The following is a 16,474-nucleotide window of genomic DNA, read 5'->3' as shown; positions in this document are numbered from 1 at the left end:
AAAGCTGCTGCATGCTATAAAACACGTGGTTTATGGGCTGATCGCAGCCCAGGTGCTGATGGCTCCCAACTGCTTATTCCCCTGTCCTGTGCAGTGGACTTTCAAAAAGTGCAGGTCAGAAGCAACCAGTGCTGTCGTTTACCTTGATTTCACTCCTTTGGAGGATCTAGATGTGTCCTCAGAAAAAGAAGTTAAAAGTCTCATTGTTAAACCCAGTTAAAACATGATGCTTACAACTGCAACTACAATTTGGCCTTTCAAAGAAGAACTCAGAATCCAGCAGAACTCCTAGAGTAAGAAGAGATAATTTATTTTTATATATAGTCATATTAATTTTTATATTTACTTCCTTCTCAGGGGTGCTAAGTGCATTTTAAAAGTTTGATAATTGCTCGATTCCAAAAGGTAAGATGTCTCCTCTCTGTGAATCTGGAGAAATGTTAAAGTTGGCAATACATCACTGGAAAGCCTTACGTTGTTAGGGCTCAAAACAGACCCACCATTTCTGTGCAGAGCAGCAGGCTCGGGGAGAAATCAGCACCTCTCCTTCTGGAGTGGCTCCTGAGCAAAAGCTCGCAGGACTCAATCCTGCAAGGCACTGACATAATTTGGTACCACATTTTTCTGCTTCAGGGTGCAGTGCTCAGCCACTGCCAGGATATACCCAGGAAACATGTCTGTATACACCTGGAAGTTTACCAGAGATGGAACCTACCATTTGGAGTCTGCTGATGAGTGAGGAAATCTGGGCAGCTGCCCAAGGATGAAATTTGCCTCTGGTTTGGGGGATCTGCTTGCTATTCAAATCCCATCAAAGCATCTGGAAGCTTTGCTGTCTGTCTTCCTCACCTTTGGGGCAGGACATACACACACACGCACGCCTATATCCGTATCTAAACCTCTGTCTATATCTGGGTATAATTTTCAGAAAACACACAACTTCATAATTTCAGACTATTCCTAGGACTCATCCCACTGAACCGTAGTGCAAGCTGCACTGAAACCTTTAAAATTTCAGAGGTGATTTTTTTGGTATGATCACTTTTTCATTTGTCTGTGTAAATTTTCCCAACCTGTTCTTTCCTCCTTCTGCTCCTTCTCTCACACCAACCCTTCCTTTCTCTATTCATTTTTGCAGGTGGTTTCCCTTTGATTTTTTTCCCCCATGGTTTGAATTTTATGAGCATTCCCTTCCTATTTTAGTGCCTTTTCTGAGGGAACACAAAAGAGAAAGCAATTCAGAAAAAGAACCAATAATTACTTTATAACTTTAACTACATACCTAATGTCAGGTCATTTTGGGGGGGAAGGCAGGGAACATGGAAAGAGAAACTCCCCAGAGTTCTCACTTTTTTTCTAGACCATTTCAATACACAGCACAGTAAAGGAGATTACTAGAACTTCTTCTGAAAGTGGAAGTCATTTCCCAATCAGAAAAATAGAAGACAGTATCAACTTTGGCAAGTTAAATTTAATAAGCCCGGCCAAAAAAGATTTTGAAGAGCAATTTGCTAAAGGCATAAAACCAATAATAAAATGTGTTTTAAGCACATCAGAAACAGGAAGTCTGCCAGAAAGTCTGTAGGGCTGATAAGTAACTGGGTTATGAAAGGGGAGCTCAAATAAGATCAGACTGTTCACCAGCAAAGTGAAAAGAATTCTTTACACAGGTGTTCACTGCAGAAGAGACTTTGGAGGTTCCCGGGCCCAAACCTTTCTTTCCGGGGCACAAGCCCCTTAAAACTGGTTAGACAATAGCAAACACGTAGTAGAAGTAAATAGTCACTCTTTACAATGCAGAGAGATTTCTAGTGGATCAGTGCAGGGAAATACACAACATAGTCGCCGGTACTTTGGATAAGGCTGAATAGTGAGGTGACAGTTAATCACACCAGATATTTAGGGCAGTAAAAGCCAAGGGTGACTGAAAAAGTGCAGAAAGGTCTCAATTCTGTATGATTGGTGATAAAACTGTGGATGAGATGTAATGCTGACAAATGCTGAATCCAAAATAAAACCATAGCATCCTAACTATGCATACCCAGAGATGAGCTTTAAGTTAGCTGTTACCACTCTGAAATATGGCTACTGCAACTGGAGAAATCACGTACCATTCTATGAAAACATCAGCCTAAAGCAAATGGAATATTATGAACTATTAGGAAAATGAAATGAAAGAGAGCAATCTTACTGCCACAGAGAGAATGTGCCTTATCTTCTAAGCCCCAAGGGACCCACCTGAAGTAGAAAACAGAGACAAGGACGATAAGTAAGATAATTGACGGTAAGGGACAGTATCTGTGTGAGGAACAATAAGCAGGTTGGGATAACTCTGGAAAAGAGATAGCTCAGAAAAACATGCCCAAACTGCTAACATCATGTGCCACACTGAGAAGGGTAAAACAGGAGAGGCTCTTCACCCCTACTAGTAATACAAGAAGGAAAGAGCAGCAAACGAAACGGTGGAGTGTCAGATTAAAGCCTAAAAAAGCGAATACGTTTTTTTTATAGAATGAATAATTAAGTTATGGAATAAAGCATTAGAAGATATTGCAGATGTTAAAAGCCTGAATAAAATAAAAAAGCAATGAAACAATTTCATGGGACATCCCTCTCCCCCACCCAAGATTTATTAGAAACAAAGGTATAATTTCTAGCCAAGTCCCTAAACTTCAGAGCAGGAAAGGCTGAGAAAAGTACTGGAAAATGTATTCCCCTAAAGCTGCCGTCTTACGCTCTTGAAATATATGTTATTATCTATGTTCAGAAAAATATACTAGGCCTATCAGTTGGGTCCAGCAGAGCCGTTTTTCTGTTCTTACCCTAGGGAGAGCTGTTCTCTGAGCAGAAGACCTGCACAGTTCAGCACAGAGGCACAGGGTTGCCCAACGAACCACTAACAACGCGTGTCAGGATGGCAAAAGGGAGCCAGAGGGTTTCTCATCTTGTGCTGGGAGCTCTATGGCATCTGTACCCAAGCCTATGAGCTCTCTGAGCCTGGATATTCACCTGGTACAGTCAGAAGCTCTGACTACCGCTCTGGCTGTCACCAAAACTAGGTGTTTATTTCGCGCAGTAATGTAGGTTTTCCTCGGAGGAGTTCTGGAACCATAAGAGGAAGGACAAAGTCTTGCCCTCTTGAGAAAAATCCCTTCTGCTCACAGATCCATTGGACAGTAGAGTCCCTTATTTTTAGGTAGGTCTTGATACACAGCTAGTGAAAGATTTTGAAAGAGAAATCGCTGCCTGTATTCTGGAATGAAAGATCCCACCAAACTCCACAACAATTTCTTCCCTTCGTTTCCCCAAACCCCAAGGCCTATCAGATTTATTCTCTAAGCAAAAGAATATTTGCAAAGACTGAGAAAACTGGTGAAGAAAGTTGTGTGCATTTTAAGAAGAAGAAATAAGCAAGACAGAAAAATATTAAAATATATTTAAGTTGGATTTGCCCAGGCTAGTAAAGCACCCAAACTGACCTATTTTTACCTTATACTTGTTTACAGGGTCTGCAGAACTCTTCACTTGTGTAGATTAAACATGCTTCACTGAGTTTTTTGTTCTATTTAACAAAAACCACAATCCATTCTGGCAGCCTGGTATACATGACTACTCGTACAATACTTCCTAGCAGCAATGACTTACATTTTGGTAATAATAATGATCTGCATTTTTGCTGTTCTTTTTCTTCAAAGTAGAAAGTGCCCCAGGAATATTATTTAAATCCTTAAAGCAGACGCTTAAGTAAGCAAAACCAGATTCTGTTGGAATTATCAGGTTGGAAGGGAACTTTGGGGCTCATCTGGGCCCACCCAAGCAAGATCAGCTTTGAAGTTACATCTGAGTTCAAAGGTCACTCAGGGACTTGCACAGTCAACTTTATCATATCTCCAAGAATGGAGATGCCACAGACTCTCCGGGTACCTGTGCCAGTATTTAACCTCCCATCAAGGCAGGAAAGATTTTTCTGATACTTAGACAAAATTTCCCATGTTGCAATTTCTGGCTGTTGCCTCTTGTCCCATTATGGTGCACTGCCTAGAAGAGTCTGGCTTCACTTTCTCTGTACATTGCCAGTATGTAGTTTAAAACAATTAGATTCCCCCCTTATTCTCATCTTCAGGCTGAACAAACCCAGTTCTGTCAGCTTCTCCTTGTACGTCCTGTGCTCCAAGAGACTCTTTCCAGTATGTCAATGTTGATCTTGAACAGGGGAATCCAAAACAGAACATAGTCCTCCATGCAGGGTCTCACACGTGCCAAGCAGAGGGCAAGCAAGAATCACTTCCCTCAACCTGCTGGCCACACTCTTGCTAGTACAGCCCAGGATGCAGCTGACCTTTAGGATGCACGGCTGGCTCATGCTGGAGCTGGTGTCTGCTGGGACCCCCGGGACTTTTTACGCAAAGCTGCTTTGTAGCCAGTTGGTGCCCAGCCTGTTCTGCTGCATGGACTTGTCCTGCCTCAGGTTCAAGAATTTGCATTTGCTTGTTCCGAACTTCCAAAAGTTTCTGCCAGGTTACTTCTCCAGCTTGTTAAGAGTCCTCTGAATGGCAGCCCTGCACTCTGGCATATTAATTGCTCCCCTAATTAGGTATCATCCATGAGCTTGCTGAGGGTGCATTTCATCCCATCCGCTATGTTTCTAGTGAAGACATGAACAAATGTCAGCACCAGTATTGACTCCTGATAGATGTTACTAGAAACCACTCATTAACTGGACTTTATACAACTGATCACAACTCTTGAAGCCTCATGATGTGGCCAGCAGTGCACTCACCTTGTAGTCTGCTTCTCAAGTCCATGTCTCACCAATTTGGCTGCAGGAATACCATGTAACAGGCCTTGCAGAAGTCAAGGTAAATAACCACTGCTCTTCCTTCACCCACCATACCAGCCATTTCCTCAGAGCAAGCTCTCAGATCGACTAGCCACAATTTGCCATTTGTGAATCCGTGCTGGCTGTTCCCAATTGCCGCCTTGTCCTGCACGTGCTTGGACATGGTTTTCAGGAGGGTTTTCTCCAAAATCTTCGTGGAGACTGAAGGGAGCTTCACCAGCAGATAGTTCCCCAGATCTGCCTTCCTGTTCACATGCACGTAATGCTTGCCTTTTCCCAGTCCTCAGGAACCTCTCCTGATCCCTAGAGACCTTCTGAAGAAGATACAAAGCAGTCCTTGCAGTGACCTTGGCCAGCTCTCTCCACATCCTTGGATCCGTTCTCTCTTGTCCCACAGACTTACGTATGTCGAGTTTGCTTATTTGGTCACTAATTCAATCTTCCCAGATGCTGCCTGAGAGATCGGAGGACAGAACTTGCCAGTAAAGACCGAAGCGAAGAAGATGCTGAGTTGCTCAGCCTTTTCTGTGTGCTTTGCTACCAAGTCTGCTGCCTTGTTTCACAGCCCCACGTCTTCCTTAGGTTTCCTTTTGATTCCACCTCTAGAAGCTCTTCTTGTTGCCATTCCCATTCCTCACCAATTTCAAATCCAGCTGAGCTCTGGCTTCCCTAATTCCCTGCCTACATAGCCAGAAAATGGTCTGCACTGCTCCTGAGTAGCCCTCCTTAGCCTCCTCTGCCCTCTTTTTTGGCACTGGAGACCAGGCTGGAGCTCCCTGCCCGCCTGTTGTGCCTGGGTGACCGCCTGGGCCACGGCCTGGGCTGAGCCCAGGTCTAGGGAGGTTGCCCTCAGAGAGCAGCATCCTCTACGGGTCCCCGTCCCCTTCCCCTTCAGGGCAGTCTCCCCATGGGAACCTGCCAAACAGTTCCCAGAATGAGCTGTTGAACCCTCTATTTTCATTTGCTCTGTATCATTCTGACAACTTCCCCTTTTTGCTCAAAGTATTGGTTCATTTCAGACAAAAGAGCTGCAAAAAAGGAAGTTTAAATGTAAAAAAAAAAAAAAAAAAAGAAATTGAAATTAAACTTTTTCTCTATCAAAGTCAGTTTTAGATGGATCTGAACTTTTACAAGAAGCTGTAGTCACTACATTGTGTTCACTAAGCTGAAATAAAAAGTAATGGATTGGCGATGCTTAATGATTATTGACTATAAGTAATGTAAATTATTCATAATTTTAAATATTGATTTGCATACAATGATCCATGTCTAAGTCTGACAATATAGCTGGAAAATAAAATCAAGAGAGATTACAACCCCTCCCCCCAGCATGTCACAAATTTTTCTTGCTACCTGTCAACATCCGTTTCACTTTTCACCAACCTTGTCTCGCCTCCTTTGCAAATCACAGCACTGCCTAATTTGAACATTCCATGATCATGTTTTTTAGTCCTAAATCATGAGCCTGTGAGATGTCCAATTACTGCCTCTTTCATTTTATTCACAAAAGACAAGCAAGAGGGAAAAAACCGGGTTTTTTTTACTCCCACCTGTTATGCTAAGAGAAACCAAACAAGTGTTTGACAGGTAAAAATATAAATGATGAACCCCCAAATTAAAACACTATTGGAATTAAATCCACATACGTTTGTGAGAGTTTGGGCAAGTTCCAGAAACTGACAGCATTTTGCTTTTTCTTTGACATGTATAGTATGCTCCAAAAGCCTCCATTAAAATGCCATGTAATTAACTTAGGATACAAGAGATAAACAGTGAAGAGAACAACAAAGATAATTTGTCATCAGGATTTTCATTAAACCCCCCAGTATTATAGGAATTAATTTCAGCAGTGCTTTGCCCTGATTATTGCCTGTCAGACAGTATACAGGGACCCAAAGGGATATTTGAATGGGAAGCCTTTGCAGAATCTCATCCTGCATCAGCTTTATGAAGGTGAGTGGTTTATCTATATTGACTGTAATTCATCATCTATATTTTAATATTGCAAAACCTGAAGACTTTGCTCTGGTTTTAACTTCCCTGAGCATTACTATTTTCCAGTAAATGTTACATTGATAATAGCTTTTCCTGACACACATTGCCATCTCCATCTTAGACAGGGAGAAAGATCAACGTGTTTCAAAATCACAATAGTCATTAGTTTGTCACTTTTGTTTCCCAGACCTTACAGTTTGCTACATAGTGTTGTATCACACAGGCACACAAACCTTGTTGGCCAGGGAAAGGAGAGAACCAACTCTGATTTCAGATTCTGAATTGTCCTACCACCTGTACAGCATCTAGGCAGTGTTCTTATCCAGCCTTCGCTTTTTTTATTTTTTTCAAAACGTTCCCCTTGTAAAACAGACAACTTTGGAGTCTGCAACACATTCTAAAATAATGACTAAACACTAATCCACTAACATATTAAAGCGGCACTTGAGAATTTGGCAGTATCACTTTAAATAACCTCTCAGCCTACTGATGTCTCTCTCAGTATCCTGTGTTTCTACACATAGTTGATGAATACAATTATTTGAACTAATCCGTGCCTATACTTTGCTTCACGCAGTATTTCTTGCATGAAAAGCAAATGATGCAACACATATGGCTAACAGTAAGGAAACCTGTAATGCAACATATAGTAAAAAATTCAGTTTCTATAACATTTTTTCCTTCAAGTTATCTATAAGTATTTTTATAAACAATCTCACCTTAAATCTGAGAGTGCCATTGTGGACTGTATTACAGGAATTACTTTGGTCACTTTTGGCCAAAGCAATGCAGGATTTCAATGTCACACATGGGGGCAAGGAGGGGGGAGCAGATAGAGAAATCAAACTCACCCCTACAGCATACACAAGATACACAACGTTACTGAGGAACAACAAGCTCCGATATTGTACAGTGTCTTATAAAATCATGTTAAGTGAACACAGAGGTAATTGGACATTGCCTTGAGTTCTTTTTGCTCATTGGCAGGAATTTATGATTTATTCTCTGTAAAAACTTGACTGAATAATGTCTGTGGTGCACACAGCTGCCTATAAGGCTTGTAGACAAAGTGTCTTTTATGGCTTAAAAATTATTAGGGGATCAAGATCCGCCTAGCTCCTTGAGCTGAATGAAATGTGGCTGAAACCAAAGGACTAAGCTTTCGATTCTCCCTCTTTGAGTGGGGAAAATTAAGGCGGGGGGTGTCCTGATCCTTAAGCAGTATTTCAAACAAAAAAGCAGCATTCTCTAGCATTGGGCTTTAAAAGTTGTGTTGGTTCCCTGATTTTCCAACAGTTCCCAGCTTTCCTTAGAGCTGTACCAATAGGCTACAGGTATCGGGTTCAAACCTGCTTTGCTTGCATCTTCTGTCATAATCACATTATGAGATGACGCATACATTCATTTGGCCATAAGGGAATGCTTAGAGAATTCAGGTTAAGAAGATGACTCAGTTTCCTTATTTAGATGAAAAATTCTGAGTTTCTGGCACATGAAGCCATTCATTAAATAACAAAATGTGCCACCTCTCCTTCTTCTCTCTGTTCTCATTTTTCCATTCCCAGTTTCCTGGTCCTTCTCTCATTGCATGTTTCTCCCAGTCTGTTGATCCCTTTTCTCCTCTTTGCTACTCCTAGACTTGCTCTTCCTCCTGTTCCTCTTTAGTCTTCCTATACTCTCTGCTATCCTACTTCTACATAAAACTGCCAGTTATTCCCAGCTTCTCCTTTTATTCACATCCAGCCTTCTTCTATTTATGCTGTTCCTTTTCATGGAACATATATACATGGCAGGAAACCAGCAGCTTTCTCATTTTCCATTACTTTATGTAGAGAAAATCTGTGCCATTACATAGGATCTAAACCCAGTCTATAGCAATGCCCCGTTCACCAGGTGCCCCAGAAGCAAGGAGCGACCATTTATTTTGAATGTCCTGCAGCCCACAGAGCTATTCTAGCCAGGAACAGGTCCCGTAAGTGACATGCATGACAGTGGCTCCATGCTAAACAGTAGGTCTTGCTCCTCCCTGAAACTCTTCAAGACTGCTGGATGTGTAAAACAAGTTATGTTGGGTCAAACAAAAAGTGTTTTTCCCCTCCTCTCCCAGTGCTAGATTTGCCTTTTAAATTATTAAAGCTACTCATCAGAGCTAGTTCTACTGGGCAAGGCCTGGGGCTTCTGAACACAAAGATATCACAGGCATGAAAGCATTTCTTTTCTGCCACAATGGAGCCATAGAATGGAACCTAAAATAAAAAGTAGAAAATCTACACACAGAACATTAGATTTTTCTCTTTCATTTTTCTTCCTTAGATGTAATACCCATTAAATCAGCCAGTATGTAGGCAACCTCTTATTTAACTAGAATTATGGCAATTGCATCCACTCCACATGGAAACATATTGAGTAGTAATGGCTAATTATTTCAATGGACTTTTTTCCAATCAATAATTATTACTCCCAGATATTGATTATAACCCATATCTTTAAAAATATCAACAATTATTGCTAAAAGACTGGGTAGTTTCTATAGCGGAAAACATACACATTAGGAGAGAGGAATTAGTCAAAACTATATGCATTCTGCAACACAGAAAATCTATTAGCACACACAAATTAACAAGCTACTTTGTGTTTCCAGTCAGGGCACCATGATAGTCTGTGACTGGTAATCTAGAGCACAAATAAAGCTGTGAATTTGCTATGCTAAAGTGCCACCATTGATATTCCTACATTTACTGCGTCTTGCATAAATGAACTAGTCCAAGAGGAAGGTGGTTGGATGACGGTTACTTACATTTGGATATTACCCTTTATGTACCAACTATAAGCCGTTGTCACAGGGCCTATATGAGGACCCTAATTTCTGTGCCTAATTCTCTCCGCTTAGTTGGCTCTAAAAGTTTAGGTAACATCTGACACAGGATCATACACAGAAATTAGGCCATCTGAATATGACCTTCTCCCCCCAACCTGTTCTCTCAGCCTCTTCCCAAGGCCAAGCAATGGGATAGCTTAAAAGGATAACCCAATTGCCAAGCACGTCCAAGAGTACGTCTAATGCAAAAAGAACGGCGAGAAGGACTTCCTCCAGATTCATCTCCCGTTTTCAATGCAGCCACACCGGTTCTGCATTCAGGGCAACACCATGGCTGCAGGGACATAACTTGCTGAAATTACCTTAATTATGCTTTCTCTCACCTTTATGGATGCTGCTGATACCAAAGACGACCCTTTGAAATCCTATCCTTGGAAAAGGTACAGAGAAGGATTTCCACACCACACTTTTTTAACAAATCTGTCTTGCTAGACTTTGGGTTTTAAGAAATCTGAAACAATTTCTGTTCACTACGTAAAACTAGGGCAACAGAAACGTGATTGTTAGCAATGTGACAAAATACATTTAAACCTCTGGCAATTAATGAAAAGCACCAGTTTCTCAGTTCAGAAGTATCACAAAATCACACTTTCCACTGGCTTCAGTGGGAACTGTCACCTGGATGTAATTCCGCCCTTGCTCCCTCCGTGCTGACAGACTTCTCAGCACTTAAAGTCATCTGGGCAACAGGGAGGCTTTGTTAACTCCATGAAAACCTGGGAGTACCTTAAGTGTTTTTTTCTTTTTCATTTTTTTTTCTTTCTTTTTTTCCTTCTTCTGGCAATCAGCGCAATTTTCAGGAATTAGAGTGCATGGGCTAGAGGAACACTGATGTGCTTTTCTATAAATCTTCCGGTAATCAGGATAGGAATGTCACACAGTTGTGTCTCCCCTTTCACAGCAGGAATGTGAGGAAACTACAAAATATTGCAATATGCACCAATGTCACTGTGAGTAGAATTTGACTCACAGGACTTTTTTTTCAACTGAAAAATCAATAAACATCAAACAATTACAATACAAGTAACTTTTCCCAGCACAGCCTGTAATGAAATTGTGCTTTAGACGTAAGGCTAATGCAAGCCATATTTTAGCCATGTTTTGGAGTTAGCAAAAGGCCGAGTTCTCTAGAATTACCCACTACCACCACGGCATAACCTGAAATTTTTTTCTTCTGTCTTCCAGATGCATTTCCAGTTATTCTTTTATTTATTTACTTATTTTACTTCTTGCCACATTCTCTGGATAGGGTGCAGTTTAAAAACATCTCTGTTTTGATTTACAACACAAGTCCAATAAACGCTTATATGCCTCTTACCATGAAATATTAATCTTTTAAAATACACACTGATGCTTTGAACCATCACAGAACTGATTGTGAAGGTGTTCAGAGCTTGTCTGAACCTGAGCTACCCAAGGCTGGGTCCTACTGTTTTACCCAAGGCAAATGTGTAGATGAAAGTGCAGTTAAATAATAAAGATAACATATTTATACTACTTCGAATTGTTATTTCACTTGGCACTGCTCATTTGGAGTGAAAAAAGAAATCCTCTGGGCTTGTAGACATGCTTGGTACAGTAATTATGAGAAAGAAAAGAACAGCAGTTTGCTCTAGGTTTCAGAGTCAGTTCAGGCTGCTAACATCTGAAATCGGGAAAGCAGAACAGTGTCCAGCAATGAGAAAAGATCACCCTGTGTCTGACTTTAAAAAAAGGTATGCAAAGCCCGTGCTGCCTACAGCGGGCCATACCCATTGTCTGGATAGTGAAAATAATACAGCCCTCCTCTTCTGAAAAAGCAAAGCTGCACACATCACCACCGCCTGGCTCTGAAGGGAGACGAAGGCAAGGGATTGATCTGGAAAAGGAAGAAGGAAAACTACTTGCTGAGAAGATGCAGAAATACACACTCCTGTTGCCTGACACAGGGAAGAAGAACGGGTGCCGAACGCATATATGCACGTACATCCTTCTACTTGCAGCACTACCCACAGCCAAGAAAAAACAACCATCTCCAGAGAAACAAAGCGGAAAGAGATGGAAAGTAAAATAAAGCCAGCCTATCCAATGCAATAAAAGCTGAGGCAGATTTTTAAAGGAGTTCAGCACCAACGATAAGGGTTCTGCCCTGCTAACAGGTCTCCTGAGCTCCTAGAGATGGCGGGGGACAGAAGAGGAACAGGAGAACAGTTTTGAAAGCTTAGTGAGATTGCTGGTGCAGTACCTTATGCTGCATCCTAACGCAGTGTCTCAGCCTTTGTACAGGGCCCCTGAGAACACCCTTGCATGTTTTCTGGTGTCTCATGTTGGGTATTTATGTAATTCACCAGACTCTCTGGACAATTCAGAAGCAACTTTCCTACCTGATGTCCATGTGTATTTTGTGAGCATGCATGGAGAACCAGAGATGATCTATTTCACTGTGTTCATAGGTTCACAGCACTAGAGGTTTGGGCCAGACACCCTTATTATTGTACAATACCACGTGAAGCACTTCATAGGGTGACACAGCTTACTGTAGATGTAGGGGTTACAATTTATGGAATCCAGCCCCGGGCAGCGCGAGTCCTGAACTGGGTTGCTGCGACGCTGACCTGAGCACTAGTACACAGGCAGGACTGAGCACTACGGACACTCATTCTCTGGCTTAGCTACTTGGGTTCCTCCAAGTAGAGCGAGAGTCCATAAATCTCTACAGAGAAGACATGCTCAGCGGGGAATTCAGTGGCTGACAAACAGCTGAATGGAAACACCCCACGGAGCGGCTAGCGCATCTATGCGGAGCCATATGTGGGCACAGCAGGGTAAAGGCAGCGTCATCTCCTGCCACGGGCTGTATTAGCAACTATGTTGGAATCCTTTGCTCCAGAAATACCCACTAAATATCCCAGTTTAAAATATATATATAAGCAAACATTACATGGAGGTGCACTCTTACAACATTAATGCAGGGTGGATTTTTCAGTAGTATGCCTTGGCATTTCATAACGTTATCTGACCACTTTCCCAAAAGAACAACAACAACAACACACAGAAATAAGTGGTTTTGCTAAAGGTACAGTGATCATGAAGGAAAAAACCCATAAAATCCAGACACATAACAACTGCTTGGGATGTTTCCTGGCCTAAATTGCAGCTCTCCTCATGTCTAATATCCTGGATGCAGAAGATAGTTAATGATGATCATAAAATAAAATACTGAAATGACTATTCAATTCCTATTCTCTGGCAGAAAGCCTGATGTTGGTTATTACTGGCCTTTCATGCTTCTATAAGTCTTTAAAATATCACCTCTGACTTGACTGATGTGCTTTTGAAGTAGTTTGTTGAATCAGAATACCTCCACTACCACTGGACTACCAAGTTCCCTTCAGAGTTCCTAGCTTCTGTATTAACAAGTTTTCTTTCTTAATGTTTTCTTCTCTCCTGTGGTCACGGCTTGGAAACGCTACTCTATGCACGTGTGCAAGGGCACAAGGTTCCTCTCGGTGATTTTATTCGAGCTCCCTTATTTAAGAAAACAAACACTGGGATTAATTAATTCTCAGACGTGACTTCCCAGCTGAGAAACTACATTTCTTCCCCTACTTCTTTTGTTAATTCTACTAATAAAGGTTATTGTCATATACTGGTAGAGAATTTAAACAGTAATTTTGTTGACGATACAATTTGCAGCAGAGAATGGATCTTCCTTTCTCGTTGTGACCGTGGTGCTGCCATCCTTTCGTGGTACATACACGGTAAGGCAGACAATCTGTTTGGATATTGCAGCAACAGGCTTCTGACTCCCGAGGACAAAAAGAGACTAATCAATCCTGTTCAGTATCTGGATTCCTCCTCAGGTGTCCGGGCTATGTTATCTTCTCCATATACTTAATTTGTCTTCTGGAGGAATCGTCAGGGATTTCCTAGCAAATTACCAAACTGAACTCTTCAAACTCCTTAGGCCTTTCTGTAGCTGGGATTATGGAGCATTAGTTATCAACTGCCAGGTTAAGCTCCATGAGCTGCTGAGAGCACCTCCTAATCAACTCTTCTGTTTCTAACTGGTCGACTTAGAGACTATGTTGTAGTCTAAAACAAACTTTTGTCTCCTGTGTAGCAAAGGTTTGACACATCCTCATTGATCTCTATTTACTTAAATTAACCACCAATTAACGTGAAGTAAAAGAAAACCAACCTCAAAATGCTAGCATAGGCCAGCTTTAGTCTATAGAAGGGGGGGAAAAGGTGAACAAATGTTTAGATATCAGTGTGAACAAAGAAAATTTGCATATAAGTTTACATATCGTTGCACGCTTAGCATCACACCTGAACGTAAGTCTGCTGGACGCAACCACGCTACAGCCACTTCTGCTGCCTTCTCTTGTGTTTAAAGTGCTTAAGAGTTGGAGAATAGCAAACACTCACTTTGTGCACAATATTACGCTGGCTTGACAATGTTACTCCTGCCGGTTTTCCACACTCTGCCCCATAGCTGCGCCAGCGGAGGGGCTCCTGTGAACACTCTAAAACGCTCGAGGCAAAACAAGCCAGTTTATTTTAAGTGGTGTGAACTGTGGATCTGGACTGGCTTGGCTGAGTTTGCAAGTTTCAGGCTAAGGAGCAATCATGCGAGCCGCTCCGCTAGCAAAACCACAGGGGTAGCACTGCCAGCTGGTGAGTGGCAATGACAGTGGAAAGCAGGAACGTCTTTAAGCAGAACAGCTGGAGCTTAGAAGATGCCATCCCTCTGCAGCTGTAAAACTTCTGCCTCAGTGTCCCTTAGATGTAGGAAAGACCAACCCCAAAAGAAAACAGATGTGACAGGGAAAATTTCTATTAGTATCTGGGGAAAAAAAGTTACAATATGTTACTTCTATCCACTTGATATAAGCTATACTTGAAGAAAAAAGAAAAAAACCCAAGCCAGCTAGTAAATCAGAAAACTCTTAGAAGTATAGAAAGTAAAAATTTCTTATACCAAATCCTCAAAGATACAAACTACACTTTTCTGTGGTGTAAGTGCACTAACTTAGACTTTTTCCTAGCTTTTAGCATTAAAAAAACTCCAAACTCATAAAACCTTTAAATATCAAAAGCTAAATCTATCCCTAAACTTTGTTCCTGTACTGGCAAAAGTTTTCAGCAAAGATTTGGTTCAGAGATAACACCATTACTAGTACTTAACCTTAAGCGTGTCTATGTAGAGTTTATAGGCTAAAGCATCAAGCAAATGGCACGTCTTAAAATCCAATGGTAGTTTGATGGACAATTTTTTCTGGCCTGACTGAACCAAAGCAGTTCCCTTCCCTGATGCATGTTCAGTTGCACTGGGTCAATGATTTGGGGTCTACCCTGCAAACCAGATGAACACATTGCTTTGCTTTATAAAGGACCTTGAGACAAAGAGAAAGGAGATGGGTAATTTTCCAAGGTTGTTAACCCAGTTCAGCGTTCAGTCCTACAAAAAACTATGCCAGCACAATGGGAAGAAAAGAGGCAGAGATAGGTAGAAGGTTGTGGACACAGGTGGGAGCTGCTTAAGGTCAACTTTGCCACCAAAAAAAATACCCATGGAAGTCTAAATTGGTGTTTGGCATGAGTTCTGCACCCCACTCAGAACTACCAATTAGTATTTATTAATTTATATTAATACTAATATACACATAAATTAAATAATGTTAAATATTAAACATACCAAATAAATAATATTAAAAACCTTGATTTGATAGTCCTTTAAAACTGTAATCAAGTAAAACTAAAATTCATGTATATATAACGTATTTCTATTTTAACACCTTTAAAGAACTTCACCTAAAAATATAGTATGAATTCTTATGCAGGAAAACAGTCACTTGTGATTCAATGTGGTTTGTCTTTTGCATTTGGAAGGAACTGTGGGATGGCATCATGGATGTGTATTTTCTTCTCATTCTATCAGATACACCATAAAGCTTTCAGAATATTTTTACGTGTCATAACAAAAACTCTATAGGAAGCAAAAAAATAGCTGAAAATCACAGAAGTCTATTTTCTAAGGCCTGCCTCTGACCCCAGACACAACCATTAGCACAGAAACTGCACTTATCTTATGGATATGGAATATGGACTTCAAGCAATGGCTGCCAGAACCCACATTTAATGAAGATAAAGTAACAGAGCGCTGGAGAATACCAGCTAGTAAACTTCTCAGGATTACTCATGCAAGCCATCATCCTTTTGCGTAAACACACAAACACGCGGCGCCAGCCAAACCCCATGTTAATCTAACATTGAATTAAAGGCAGTTTTAACTTCTGGACTTCACATCATGGGCTGAGGGTGACTCTCCCCCCCCTCAGCGCTACGCCAGAGCTCGGAGCCGAGGGCCAGGTTAGGAGCTCCCGGAGTTTCCCAGGCTGCACCACAGCTTGGGTTTGTATATTAAAAGTATATGGCACTGCCTCTGAGGGGGTGTGTGGCATATTAGGGCATAAAGGTCAGGAAAGGAACTGAGAGAGATTGCCCCAAGGGCCAGCCCCCCCCCAAAGGTGACACATTTTGTGAGAAATGACATTCTAAAGGACGGTCGGTCTCACCATCAGCGTAATGCCCACCGCAGGGGTAATGATCGTGGCTGCAACACTTTAAGGGTGACTGTTTAAAGACACCCAAGTCTGACCTAAAGGAGGACTTACATGCTTGAAACTTGCCTGCTTCTCCCAACTATTCTGGTCAGCACAAGAAAGGACAAACCCACCTCTCTTCTCTCACATGTGTTTAAAATTAAAACCAGCAGT

General features: G+C 41.5%; 1 long non-coding RNA gene across 1 annotated transcript in view; it reads right to left on the bottom strand.

The window, feature by feature from the left end:
• Nucleotides 1–2,189: 2,189 nt before the first annotated feature.
• LOC128142390 (uncharacterized) overlaps nt 2,190–16,474 on the bottom strand; it is a 367,893-nt gene continuing 353,608 nt past the window's right edge. The window contains exon 4 of the long non-coding RNA XR_008235378.1: nt 2,190–2,238. This is a non-coding gene — a long non-coding RNA (uncharacterized LOC128142390). The remainder of the gene's footprint in view (nt 2,239–16,474) is intronic.

Source organism: Harpia harpyja, chromosome 5 (genome assembly GCF_026419915.1).
Source record: "Harpia harpyja isolate bHarHar1 chromosome 5, bHarHar1 primary haplotype, whole genome shotgun sequence".
Taxonomy (NCBI): domain Eukaryota; kingdom Metazoa; phylum Chordata; class Aves; order Accipitriformes; family Accipitridae; genus Harpia; species Harpia harpyja.
This window is presented reverse-complemented; position numbering and strand designations above follow the sequence as displayed.